Consider the following 14,242-nt stretch of genomic DNA (forward strand, 5'->3'; position numbering starts at 1 on the left):
TTTGGGGTCACCAGCGAGCCCGCAAAACAGATGTTAGATTATCTTTTTAATTCCACAGTCTTGTTGCCCGGAGATATTAAAGGCATAGCTCGTTTAATATATACCCCCCACCAGAAAATACTTTTTGAGGCGCGCTGGAAAGAGGAAGCAGCCGCTTCTGTGGCTTTGCCGCGCCCTGCGGGAGATCCTCTTCAAGGAATTACATTAGATGAGCTCATGGGCGATGGTAACCACATTCCTTTAGAACAGCAGGCTGCGTTAGGACCGGAAAAGCTTAGAGAGGCTATGACGGTTGCAAAAAGAGCCATGGATGAAGTTCGGGATCCGGGAGGTCTCCCCATCTATATGGGAATTAAACAAGGTCGCGAGGAACCCCTTGGTGCATTTGTAGATAAGATTATGACTGCTTTATCCAAAGCAGGCGTTGCTGATCACATGCGTGATGCAATCCTGAAACAATGTGTTATTCAGAACGAAAATTCATCCACTCGGTCTCTTATCTCGACTGCACCAGGAGATTGGACGGTTCGTGACTTGTTAGACAAGGCTGCAGCACTCCCGGCTGGCAGTCAAGTTTTTATGATACAGGCATTAGAAAAAAGAGGGGAAAAGATAAGTGAAGGTCTGAATAATCAGGCACAGGCTCAGCAACAGGTGTTAGCTGCCCTTGCACCCCTTCAGGCCCCGGCAGTGCAGCGCCGTCCAGCTCCCACAGGAGCTCGGATGAAGTATTTTCGATGTGGACGTACCGAACACATACGTCGTGAGTGCACCGCAACACAAGGCGACAATGGACTGGTATCTTCTTAACTCTTCAGAACTTGCGGAAGCCCTGCTTAATGCCCCTAGCCACATCACCTCAGCACCGCTGGCCCCGAAGCATTTGCAATAGTTAGGACAATGGCAGTGGATTGTTAAACCCCTTCAGGAGAATAAGCCTATCCCGAATGCGCTTAATGTTTTCACTGACGATCACGAAAAGCAGCTGTCACATGGAAAATCAAAGAACAGTGGCATCATCACATTATTCAGGCCACTCCACAAGACAACCTGCAAACCTTGGAATTAGTGGCGGTCATTTGAGCCTTTCAAACTTTTGCACAGCCCGTAAATGTTATCTCAGATTCAATGTATACTGTTGGAGTTGCGTCAAAAATAGAAGATGCGAGCATCAAGGAAGTCAACAACCCACGGCTAGGAAAACTCTTCATGCAGCTACAGAGAACACTACAGAATCGACAGCACCCATACTCCATACTACACATCCGAAGCCATAAACTGGAAGAAGGTTTAAGAGAAGGCAATGCCAGGGCAGATAAACTAGTAGCAATACAACAACCAGCTCCTCTCCCACGCATGACGGCAGCACGAGAAAGTCACAGCATTTTTCATCAGAATGCCAAAGGACTTGCTCGCGAGTTTAAAATTTCACTTAACGAAGCTCGAGCAATAGTAAAAGCATGTCCCACTTGTAGTTTCCACAATGGAGGCCAAGGAATTGGCCTAGGAGTCAACCCCAGAGGTTTGGAGTCTAATCAATTATGGCAGATGGATGTAACTCATTTTGCAGCATTTGGGAAACTGAAGTATATTCATGTTACAATTGATACCTATAGTCATTACATTTGGGCAACCGCACAGGCAGGAGAACAAGCAAAGCATGTTGAGAAACACCTGCATAGCTGTATTGCAGTTATGGGTGTTCCTAAGGAAATCAAAACAGACAATGGGCCTGCCTATGCCAGTCAGAGATTTGCAAAATTAGTTAGTTTTTGGAACATTAAACATGTTAGGGGAATCCCTCATGTCCCTACAGGTCAGGCAGTAGTAGAACGAGCCAATGGCACCCTGAAGCGGTACTTAGAAAAATATACCGATCTACACATTCCAGCAGAAAAATTGCTTAGGGCTTTGTTTGTATTAAATCATCTTTGCCTGTTTGCTGACAGGGATGTGCCCCCTGTCATGATGCATTTTCAGAAGGACCCCACACCCGTCCCTCCTGTATATGTTACCTATAGAGACCCCAAAACTGGTGTGTGGCAAAGCCCTGCTCAGGTTCTTTACTGGGGAAGAGGTTATGTATGTGTTTCCACCCCTACAGGCTCTCAATGGATTCCTGCTAGATGGACGCGTCCTGCAAATCCACAAAAGCAGTCCGGAGGAAAAAAAAAAGCGTCACAGGCTTCAGACAACACTTGCACCATTGCTGCTAACAATACAGAAGCATTTTGAGATTTCCTTCCACATCAAATCTGAGGAGGACGTGCAGCTCCACGTCATTCCCCTGTTGCATGAACTTAAAAAATAACTCTAAGTCCATCCATGCCAAGATAAAACAATTGCAGCAGCACACCGCATTGTTATGCAGGGATGATACATTCTTTGGACTTAATCTTGGGGACTGGGGACTTACAGGATGGCTTAAGGGTTTGGTTCAATTTATACTTGTAGGAATAGTTATTCTGTTTATGTTATTGTTACTTTTGCCTTGTATTTTGCAATGCTTGCAGCGCATGTTAATGTCAGCATTTACATCAAAAAATGTTGCCTTACTTGCTGTAAAAGAAAACGGGGGAGATGTAGAGAGCCTGACTAAAGAATGGCTGCATTCCAAAGGACATATACTATGCGGCTAGTAAAAGTTTAAAAGGTCAAAATGTCATTGAGGCAGATCTAGTTTAGTTAACAAAATGCAGAAGCTTCCTGAGGAATGAAGAGTAAGCCATAAAGATAAGGATAACACTAACAGTGGGATTAGTACTTAGCAACGTGTGCGTCATTGGCTGAGAGCCAATAAGGAGTTATACTTTTGCAATATGTATGAGCTAGTTATGAAGTGTATAAAAGTGTAAGACAAATTGTAATAAGACGAGATATGCTGACCATGAAAGCATGAGGCATGTCTACCACGGCTCAATAAATCCCTTACACTGGGGAGCGCTGGAGCGTCGAGCAGAGCCTTTGTCCCGGCAGGTCCCGGCTGGGTGTGCGTTTCCTGGCATACAATTCCCAGATTAGCAGGAGCCGAGCTGCCAGAGGCTCCTCCGGGCCGTGACCGCGGCTGGGAATGCTCTGAGCTCACCCATCCCAGCCCGGCAGGAGCTGGGCAAGGGGAGCTCCTTCTGCACCCCAAGGGAAAGAGAAGGGGCGATTTAGGATGGAGCCTAAAACCTGATTTGTTCTGCCCTTTCCACTATCCCAGGTTGCTCCAAACCTAATCTGGAACAATTCCAGAACCAACCCCTCTCACAGGGCCCTGTAAGGCTTTAACCCCTTTCCACTATCCCAGGTTGTTCCAGACCTGTCCAGCCTAACCTGGGACAATTCCAGAACTGACCCCTCTCAAAGGGCCCTGTAAGGCTTTAACCCCTTTCCACTATCCCAGGTTGTTCCAAACCTAACCTGGGACAATTCCAGAGCCAGCCCCTCTCACAGGGCTCTGTGAGGCTTTAACCCCACAGAACGGAGATCATCTCCAGCCAAAGGGATCCCGCAGATCCTTCCGCAGTGTGGGAGGGACAGAATCCTCTTCTCGCCGTGAAATTAATGAATAAAAGCCCTTAGAAGGCGCAGGGAATAAATAATAAAAGAGCTGGAGGGAGGAAGGGTTGGGGAAGGAGGAAAAATGATTCAAGGCGGAGCTGTTTAATAAAGAGAAGGGAATAATCAAGAGGGAGAAGTGAGGAGGTTTTAGTCACACTAAATGCTTCATCTTAAAAAAAAATAAATTAAAAATTAAAAAATATTCCAACCAAAGCCAGGCCGTGGCAGTCGAGGCTGGAGGAGACTCAAGGATCCTTCCCCAGGAATGTTTTCATTAAGCCGAGGGAAAAGAAGCAGCAGGAGCTGGAGCTGAGGAGCAGCTGGGGCTGAGCCTGTCCCGGGGGCTGGACCTGGGCACGGAGAGGGGGAAAGAGTGGGGCACCGAGTGGGGCCGTGTCCCCCAGCCCTGCCACCCCCTGTCACCCACTGCCACCTCCTGTCACCCCCTGTCATCCACTGCCATTCACTGTCACCCACTGCCACTCCCTGCCACCCACTGTCCCCCATTGCCACCCACTGCCACCCATTATCACCCACTGCCACCCACTGTCACCACTGCCACCCATTGCCACCCATTGCCATTCACTGCCACCCATTGCCACCCACAGCCACTGTCACCCACCGCCATGCACTGCCAGCCACTGTCACCCACTATCAGCCACTGCCACCCATTACCACCCATTGCCACCCACATACCCTCTGCCACCCACTGTCCCCCATTGCCACCCACTGCCACCCACTGTCACCACTGTCACCCACTGCCACCCACTGTCACCACTGTCACCCACTGCCACCCACTGTCACCACCTGTCACTCACTGTCACCCATTACCACCCATTGCCACCCTCTGCCACTCACTGCCACCCACTGTCACCCATTACTACCGATTACCACCCATTGTCACCCCCTGTCACCCACTGTCACCCCCAGGGCTGCCCCGTTCCCCCTCCCGTCCCCGCGGCGGGCTGGGGGCACCCCGGGGCTCCCCAGTTCCTGCTCCCGCCCCTCCAGCCCCTGTGTGTGCCCGGGGCCAGGCGGACACCGGCAATCCCGGGGCCAGGGGGACACCGGCAATCCCGGGCCAGGGGGACACCGGCAATCCCGGGGCCAGGGGGACACCGGCAATCCCGGCCCCGGGAGCCACGCCAGGCGCGTCCCTGCTTTTCCCAGGGATCTGCTGAGCACAGACACCCACAAGGCTGAAAGGAGCCTCTGTGCCCCCGGGGGTGGAGGGGGCACTCAGAGAACACCCCTGGGTGGTTTCCAAAGCGCTCCGAGCCCGCCCTGCCCCCGCTCTGCCCGGCAGGGAGGCTGAGGAGAGGGGCTGGGGGGGGAATCAATCCTAGAGACCCCGGGCTGCGCTCCCCGGTGTCTTTGGGGAGTTTCCCGGTGTCCTTGGGGAGTTTCCCGGTGTCTTTGGGGAGTTTCCCGGTGTCCTTGGGGAGTTTCCCGGCCCTGGGTGCAGCCGCTGGGGACAGGAGAACGCGGCTGGTGCTGCAGGAGGGAGAAACCAGGAGCTGAGATGCCCCTTCCCCACCTCCCGGCTGGGCTCTTGCTGTGCTCGGAGCGAAGGAAATAAATCGCTTTTTCCCCTCTCCCGGGCTGTCCCTGCCTGCGGGGCGCAGGAATTCCCCATGGGCATTGAGGGTTTCCCTGGCCAGCGGCTGATCCTGCCCAAAACCCCCTTCAGCCTGAAATTTCGAGGCGTTTTCAAGTCCTGCACTGAGCCATGAGGTGCTTTGGAGGGGAGAATCTGCTGTGCAACCCCCCCCCAAGGGAGAGGGGAAACTGAGGCAGGGGGAGCTGGACCAACCTCCTCACAGGGGAGGCTCCAAACTGGGCTCATTTCATAAAAAAAAAAAAACAAACCCTCGAGTGAAACGGGCTGTGTTTGTCTGCAGGAGGCCCCAGGTTTTCTGAAAGGGATTTATGGGCCTGATTTTAAGCACGTTGGCCCAGGTGATGAGTTGGTGGAAGAGGCAGAAATGGGCTGGTGGAAGAGGGAGAAATGGGTCGGTGGAAGAGGCAGAAATGGGCTGGTGGAAGAGGCAGAAATGCAGCTGTGACCACGGTGACACCACAGTGCCCAGCCAGGTGTCCCAGGGCACAGCTCCAGAGGTGTTTCTCCCTCCCAGACTCACCTCAGCCCCTCTCCAGAGGCTCCAGCTGTGCCCAGCTGCTCCCAAAGCAGCCAGAACCTTCCTCAGGAAACCTCGGGAGGGGAGAGAGACCCATCAGAGACAGGAAAAGCTCATTGGAGTGGCATTCCCAGCTGGAATCCACCCAGACTCTGCTCGGCCACATCACCACAACCTGCAGGACCTTCCAAACCTCCTTTCTCTGCACTCACCGTGCTGGATCCCAAAGATCTGGGAGCCTTTTCCAGGCTGCTGAGCCTCAGGATTCTCCCTCAGCTTGGATTTCCTACCTGAGTGTGGATTTTTGAGCCCTCCATCTCCTCCCTGTGTTTGCACAGCAGATTATCCAAGGTGGATTTGTAAGGAATTTTGTCCTGAACAGCCTGGCAGCTCTTCCAAGGCCTGGGAAACACGAGCTGGCTGCTCTGGGCCCCCAAACACGGTGTGATTAACGCCCAACACGCTCCTGGAGCTGCTACAGGAACCGGGCCTGGATCTGGTGGGGGTTTTTAATCAATTTGATAAATCTGCTGAGTGCCAGGAGCGCTTTGCTTTGCCCGAAGCCTCGTGTTCTGTGCTCCTGCAGAGCCCAGAGCCAGCTCAGGGTGACAATCCCGGCGTGGGGACACAGGTGGCACCTGGGGAAAGGTGTCCTGTCCCCTTTGGGACCCGCAGAGGGAACGGGGAGGAAACTCTGGGATAAACCTGACATTCAACAGGGGTTTGCTGGGTGGGGTTTTTACAATTGTGGGATTTGCTGAGGGTGCAGGAGGTGAATCCACCTACCCAAAAAAAATCCTGGAAAACCCCTTTGACCCGTGCAGAGCCAGCACCTCCCTGTCCCATCGTGCTGTCCCCTGGTCCCCACAGCCAGCCGTGTCTCTCCCAGGCGGGTTAGCCCGGCTCAGCTCAGCTCGGCTCGGTGGGAAGTCGGACAGTGCCACCTGGTGCTGCGAGGAGATCCAGAGCCACACAACCCTCGCATGGCTTGGAATGGACCTTAAAGCTCATCCAGTGCCACCCCTGCCTGAGCAGGGACACCTTCCACCATCCCAGGCTGCTCCAAGCTGGCTTTGGATGATTCCAGGGGCAGCCACAGCTGCTCTGGGCACGCTGTGCCAGGGCCTGCCCACCCTCACAGGGAGGAATTTCTACTAAAATCCTGCCTAACCCTGTCCCCCGGCAGTTTATTTGTGTCCTGGCTCACCTCCTGAGCGGCAGCACATCCCAGGGGTTTGCAGGGCCATCAGCAGCCCCGCTCAGCAGCGATTCCCCTTCCCTTCCCATCACATTTCCCAGGGCAGGAGTCTGCAGTGGGGGAAAAAAAAAAAAAAAAAAAAAAAAAAAAAAAAAAAAAAAAAAAAAAAAGGAAAGGATGATGTCAGTGCTGACAAAGTGTCTCTGTACCACAGTCGGTTCTGATGTAACTGACACCAGCAGCCGAGCTGGGAACAGAATCCTTTCCCTCTGCCCCCGGCCCTGCTGTGCCATTTCATCACCCAGAGCTCCTGGAATGCTGGAGCAGATGTCCCCTGGCTCTGATGGGGCCAGCAGTCCCACAAGCCCAGTGTCACTGACCAGCACTGATTATTGTGATTATTGTGATTATATGACCAGCTGAGATTATTCCCAGCTCAGCTGGGAAGTGCCATGGAGGGATGGAAAAATCTCCAGGACACCCCTGGGAGGCCACAGCCCCTGGCAGGGCAGAGTTAGGACCAGTTTTGCTCCTGGTTCTCCATCATCACTTTTTTTCCAAGGTCTGGGGGCGCTGGGCCCCTCCCCAGCAGCATCCCCTGCTCTCCTCATCCTCTCACAGGCCTCATCTGAGCTCTCCCCATCCTCTCACAGGCCTCATCTGAGCTCTCCCCATCCTCTCACAGGCCTCATCTGAGCTCTCCCCATCCTCTCACAGGCCTCATCTGAGCTCTCCCCATCCTCTCACAGGCCTCATCTGAGCTCTCCCCATCCTCTCACAGGCCTCATCTGAGCTCTCCCCATCCTCTCACAGGCCTCATCTGAGCTCTCCCCATCCTCTCACAGGCCTCATCTGAGCTCTCCCCATCCTCTCCCCAGCCTCATCTGAAGCCCTGCACTGTCTGCTCGTGTTCCAGATCCTCTTCCCCGGGGACATTTCTGCTTTTTGGGGCACTGCACCTTCACCTGCTGATCAAACCAAGCCCAAACCCCTCCCCACCCCCTGAGCTGTCACCTCCCTCGTGTGGGAATTGAAATTCTCTCAGGAGTGGCTGAGAGAGGATCAATCCCATTCCAAGGGACCATTCCAGGCAGGCTGGGCACTGAGTTTGGAGGGTGATTTCCTCCCACACCCCCGGGGTGTTTTCCCTGTCCCCCCCACAACCACCAGGCAGCCCTCAAGGGTGAGGAAAGGATTTCCCTTCCCTCTGAGCCCTCCCCTCACCTTCCAGGAGCTGCTGCTTCTCCCCTTCAGCATCAGCTGGGGGCTGGCAGCGCCTTCCCCATCCCCCGGAGCTGCTGGGAGCCCATCCCTGTGAGAACAGCACGGCCAGGGGGGTCAGGGGGGACCACAGCACCAGAGTCCCCTCCGGGCTGGGGACAGTGCTGGGCACTGTGACACCCCTGCCTGGAGAGCCACAGGCTGCCAAGAGCCAGAAATGGGGAGATTCCAGAGCCCCCAGGAGCCCCCCAGGGATTTTTGGGGAGGTGGGGACAGCACCGGCACAGCCATGGGGACAGGATGGCCCTGGAAACACCTGGCTCAGCTTGAGGAAATCAGGGGAAAAGTGGATTTTATAACACCCAACCGAGCAGCCCCCTGCACACCCCGAGTGCTGGAGACCAGCCGCAGCCCAGCAGGCTCCTCCTGTCCCCCCAGAGCCGGGGAGGGGACACACTCCCCCCATGGGGACACACTCCCTGCATGGGGACACACTCCCTGCATGGGGACACTGCTGCCAGCTGTCCCCTGTGTCACCCCCGGCCCGGCTCTTACACGGGCACAGCTTTGCCTCTGGTATATCCCGAGCCCTGCTGGCTGTGTCCCCAGCTCCCTGCTGGGCTCTGTGACTGTCCCCGGGCCCCAGCAGGTCCCTGTGGCTGGTGCTGAGCTCCAGGGAGCCTCTGATGCTCCTCCAGTTTCCCCAGCAGTGACTCCGTGCTCTCCCCGCCGGCACCATCCCAGCACTGCCTTGGGTTGCTGGAGGTCTCAGCCGCCCCCAGCTGCTCCTCTCGGGGTTTTTGTGTCCCCCACAGGCTCCCCAGGAGCCCCAGGAGCCCCCTGAGGAGCTGGAGAGGGGAAGGACAGCAGGGAGCCCAAGTGGCCAGCTGGCTTTTCCCCCGGGCATCCTCCCAGTGCTCCCAGTCTGGGGGCTCCCCTGGGCTGCTGCACCCCCCGGCTGCCCCCAGCTCCTCCACTCTGGGGTTCTGTGACCACCGTGGGACCCTCAGGAGCCCCTTGAGGAGCTGGAGCAGGGAGGGCTGGCTGGGAGCCCGGGTGGCCATTGGGGTGGCCACTGGTGCCAGCGAGGGGCTCAAACGGACACAACGGACACAAACTGCCCTGGGGCAGAGACAGGGCTGAGACAGGGCTGGGACAGGCCTGGGGACAGCACAGAGGGGACAGCAAAACTGCCCTGGGGCAGTGACAGGGCTGGGACAGGGCTGGGACAGGGCTGGGGACAGCACAACTGCCCTGGGGACAGCACAACTGCCCTGGGGCAGTGACAGGGCTGAGACAGGGCTGGGGACAGCACAGAGGGGACAGCACAACTGCCCTGGGGCAGTGACAGGGCTGGGACAGGGCTGGGACAGGCCTGGGGACAGCACAGAGGGGACAGCACTGGGGACAGCACAGAGGGGACAGTGACAGGGCTGGGACAGGGCAGAGACAGGGCTGGGACAGGGCTGGGGACAGCACAGAGGGGACAGCACAAACTGCCCTGGGGAAGAGACAGGGCTGGGACAGCACAGAGGGGACAGCACTGGGGACTCAGCACAGAGGGGACTCCCAGGACTGGGAGGGGACACAGGCACAGCTGGGACAGGGAGGAGAACACCCCAAAACCAACAGCAGCTCAATCCTTGCCACATCCCCACCCCTGCCAGGGCCTCGCCCTGAGATTCCCACCAGGACAGGAGGTGGGAGCGAGGGGAAGGCTCAGGGAAGCTCCTGCAGCAGCCAAGGGTCAAAAGGAGGAGATAAAAAACTTCCTCCATGCCGGCCGGTGTGTTCCTGCCACTCCTGTCACCACCGTGTCACCCTGCCCGGGCAAACACTGCTCCTCCCTGGGCACCTTCCCGGGGCTGTTTTCCCAGGAGTTCAGCCTGGGCCAGGGCAGGATTTCCCCACAAGGTCCCTGTGGCTGCAGGGGCACCGCACAAATCTGCTCTGGGGTCCCGCTGCTGGAGCTCAGCTCAGCTCTGCAGGATGCGGGACCCTCGCCCTGGGAGCCCAAAAGCTGCTCGGGTACAGAATGGTTTGTTTTTTGTTTTTATTTTACCCTCAAAACCCCTCAAGGAAAAGCGCCGCGTCATCCCGACTGCTCCGAGCCGGGATTCTCCCACCTCCTGTTCCACCCAGCCCCTGCCTGGGGAAGGGAATTCTCACCTCGGGAGGGCTGGGGATGCACAGCTGGGCACAGCTCCCTTTCCCAGCCCTTTCCCATCCCCAGCACAGATCCACACACCACCAAGTGCCTTCCCAAACTCCCGAATCCAGCGGCTCCATCCCCACAGCTGCAGCACATCTCCCTTTTTAATTTTTTTTTTTTTTCCTATTTGCCCACCAGCCAAAGGAGCTGCGGAGAGGAGGAGCTGGTGAAAGGAGCTGGGAACATTTCACAGCAGCGGCGGTGATCACAAAGCCAGGGCGGCAGAGGCAGCTGGGGGATTGTTGATTCCACATCCCCGAGGCTCTGCAGCAGCCGGGGCTGCAGGAAGGATTTACAGCTCCTCCGGCTCCTCCTGGTGCTCCATTCCCACCATTATTCCTTTCCCCACCACCATTCCTTGATGGCCATTCCCATACAGAACTGGTCCTTTCCATTATCCCTGGAATATTTCCATATTCCCATCCCTCTCCTGCAGCCTTTGGAGTCCCCACTGCCCACAGTCCTGCTCGATGGGAGCAGCAGGAGCCCCGTCAGAGCCGTTATTGCAGGAATTCTGGTCTCCAGCTGGAAATTTCTGCATCGATGCAGCACCAGAAGAGCTGCCTGTGGCAGAGGTGGTTCACACTGAGGAATTGTTTGGGAATTGGCTGCTCAGGGCCATTTTCCCAGCTGTTTATTCCCCTGCCAGAGCACAGAGGGGGTCTGTGACACACTCGAGGTGGAAGGGAAGGGATTTGCAGGGAGGGAGGGTTGAGATGTGTCGGAGCCCAGGGCATCCCTCTGGGCGCCCTGGGAAGTCACAGACCTCGGTAGAGAGGCCTGGGACTCGAGAAAGAGGGTCTGGGGTCTGTGCAGGGGGGTCTGGGGTCTGCCCAGGAGGGTCTGGGGTCTCTCCAGGGGGTTTGGGGTCTGTCCAGGAGGGTCTGGGGTCTGTGCAGGGGGTCTGGGGTCTGTGCAGGGGGGTTTGGGGTCTGTCCAGGAGGGTCTGGGGTCTGTGCAGGGGGTCTGGGGTCTGTCCAGGAGGGTCTGGGGTCTGTCCAGGAGGGTCTGGGGTCTGTGCAGGGGGGTCTGGGGTCTGTGCAGGGGGGTTTGGGGTCTGTGCAGGGGGTCTGGGGTCTGTGCAGGGGGGTCTGGGGTCTGTCCAGGAGGGTCTGGGGTCTGTGCAGGGGGTCTGGGGTCTGTCCAGGAGGGTCTGGGGTCTGTGCAGGGGGTTTGGGGTCTGTGCAGGGGGGTCTGGGGTCTGTCCAGGAGGGTCTGGGGTCTGTGCAGGGGGTCTGGGGTCTGTCCAGGAGGGTCTGGGGTCTGTCCAGGAGGGTCTGGGGTCTGTGCAGGGGGTCTGGGGTCTGTGCAGGGGGGTTTGGGGTCTGTCCAGGAGGGTCTGGGGTCTGTGCAGGGGGTCTGGGGTCTGTGCAGGGGAGTCTGGGGTCTGTGCAGGGGGTCTGGGGTCTGTGCAGGGGGGTTTGGGGTCTGTCCAGGAGGGTCTGGGGTCTGTGCAGGGGGTTTGGGGTCTGTGCAGGAGGGTCTGGGGTCTGTGCAGGGGGTTTGGGGTCTGTGCAGGGGGTCTGGGGTCTGTGCAGGGGGTTTGGGGTCTGTGCAGGGGGTCTGGGGTCTGTGCAGGGGGGTTTCCCTGGCACAGAGCCCAGGAAGACACAGGCTTTGATTTTGATCCATGAGAAAAACATCCAACACAGAGAAGAATTGCAAGTCACAAATGTGTGACAGACAGTGGTGTAATTTATCACCGTGTAGAAGATTTTGTAGTTTTGGGTTTTTAGAATGTAGGTGCAAAGGGACAAGGTGGTGATATTAGGGCGGTGCCCTGGGTTCTTCTTCTTCTCCCTTGGCATCCATTGTCTGCAGTGACGTGGGCACAAAGGAGTTTCAGTGGATTGGATCAGAGTAGACATGACCCTGTTAGTGCAGGTGACAGACATTGGCACAGAATTGTAAATAACGGGTACGTATTATCTGTATAAGAGGCAGTGACCTCCCATCACAGGGGGAGTCACATCGTGTCCAGGCTGCTGTGAACACCTTGGCTGGACACAGAGAATTGTAAGATAAGAATTAATAAACAACGCGAGAAACCAGAAAACCAAGACCTTGAGACTCCTCATCCTCCTCGTGCCGCACCGAGCTCAGCACAGACACAGAGACACAGAGTCAGACAGCAGACCCCAAATCCTTCAGAGGTCAAGAGGGAAAATCTCTCCCTTGAGCCCACACGAACCACCAGCCAGCCTTGGAATCTCGGGTGAGAAAGAACCAGACTAAACCCTAACAAGATGGGGTTTGTGATTGCAGAAGTTCTCCCAGGTGATTCTGGGGGTGTTAAATCTGAACTGGTGGGAATGAACCCAGATTGGTGTGAGGGGTGGGCAGAGGGACAGGACTCACCCTGAACCTGCCACAGCTCACCCTGGCTGTGCACAAGGACAGCCACCACCAGCACTGGCTCACTGGGGTCCCCCAGGGTCACCAAACAGCCACGTTCACCCCCAAAATTCACCCCAAGGATTAAAATTGGGGGTGGGACCTCCAGCCCCACTCAGGACCTTCTCTGGGGCAGCCCCCTTGGTGCCAGCCTGGTAGGCACAGTCCCCATGAGCTGATTCCTTGCTCCACCATGATCTTCTGTCAGACACAAATAGAACGACAGTCACAACAGGTGTCAAGGCAAAACAGAAGAATGTTTATATAAAATTTCGATTTATACAGTTTTTGGAGTTTGATCAGGGATTGGATGACGAGCTTGTCACCTCTCAGACCCCACCGGTCAAACTAGAAATCTATCAAATATCTTTGCTCCAAAGAGGAACGCACAGGTTTCAAAACAGCACTTTTTGTTTAACCTAAAAGTCCATTAAAAAACAAAAACAAAACAAACAAACAAACAAAAAACCCCACAACAACAAAAAAACCAAACACAAACAAACCTGGGGCACCTCTCCCTGGTCCCTGTCACCACAGCCACTGTGGGAATGAGGCCAGCTCTGACTGGGGCACCTCTCCCTGGTCCCTGTCCCCACATCCACTGTGGGAATCCTCATTTTCACCCTCCAGCAGCCGCTTTTCCCCATCAATGCAGCCCCACCCTGATCAGGGAGTGCCCACCCGTGTCCCCCAACAGCCCAAACCTCCAGAGCAGGACCCTCTGAGCCAGGGGATGCTTTTCCCTGGAAAAGCTCAACCAGCAAGCCAAGAATTCCAGAATGCCCGTCTGCAGGGCAGGGGAGATCCCATGGGGCTCTCAGGGCTCTCCTCTCACCGGGCACAGACAAGCGATGCGATAATCAGCCCTCAGGCGTCTGCCCAGCCCCAAAGCTCTGCTTATCTGGCATTTTCCTGCCACAGCGGCGGCCCTGGCGGCGGCCCAAGGAGCGAGGAGAGGAAAAGCAGCCGGGGCAGATTTGCTGAACCCGCCAGGGCTGGACGGATCTGTGGGATTGCCCCAAAATCTCAGCGGATTTCCAATTCCCTGAGGCGCTTGGTGATGGCAGCCGCCTCTACCACCTTCTATTATTATTATTATTATTATTATTATTATTATTATTATTATTATTATAATATATTTATTATTATTGACTATTATTGATTATTATTTATTTATATATTTATATTTATTATATTTATTATTATTTATTTTGTGCTATTAATTTTCTATTATTATTTTTAGTTGTTATTATTATTATTATTATTAATTTATTTTCAAATTCCCTCCCATGAACCAAAAACTCTCAAACCTTTGTGCATTAACGGGGCTCTAGGAACAAGCAGAGGGCGAAATTAAAGTGGAAACATAAAAAAAAAAGCTCTGAAAACGCAGGAGAAGTTGGGGAGAAGCCGAAAATCTCCTGGCAGGGAGGGTGTGGAGGTGACACGGTGACAACCCTGCAGCACCCCGAGGTCGGGAGATGCTTCAACCTCCCCCAAAACCCCCCAAAACCCCCAAAACCTCCCCAAACC

This window comes from Zosterops lateralis (assembly GCF_965231275.1).
Source record: "Zosterops lateralis genome assembly, chromosome: 26".
NCBI lineage: Eukaryota > Metazoa > Chordata > Aves > Passeriformes > Zosteropidae > Zosterops > Zosterops lateralis.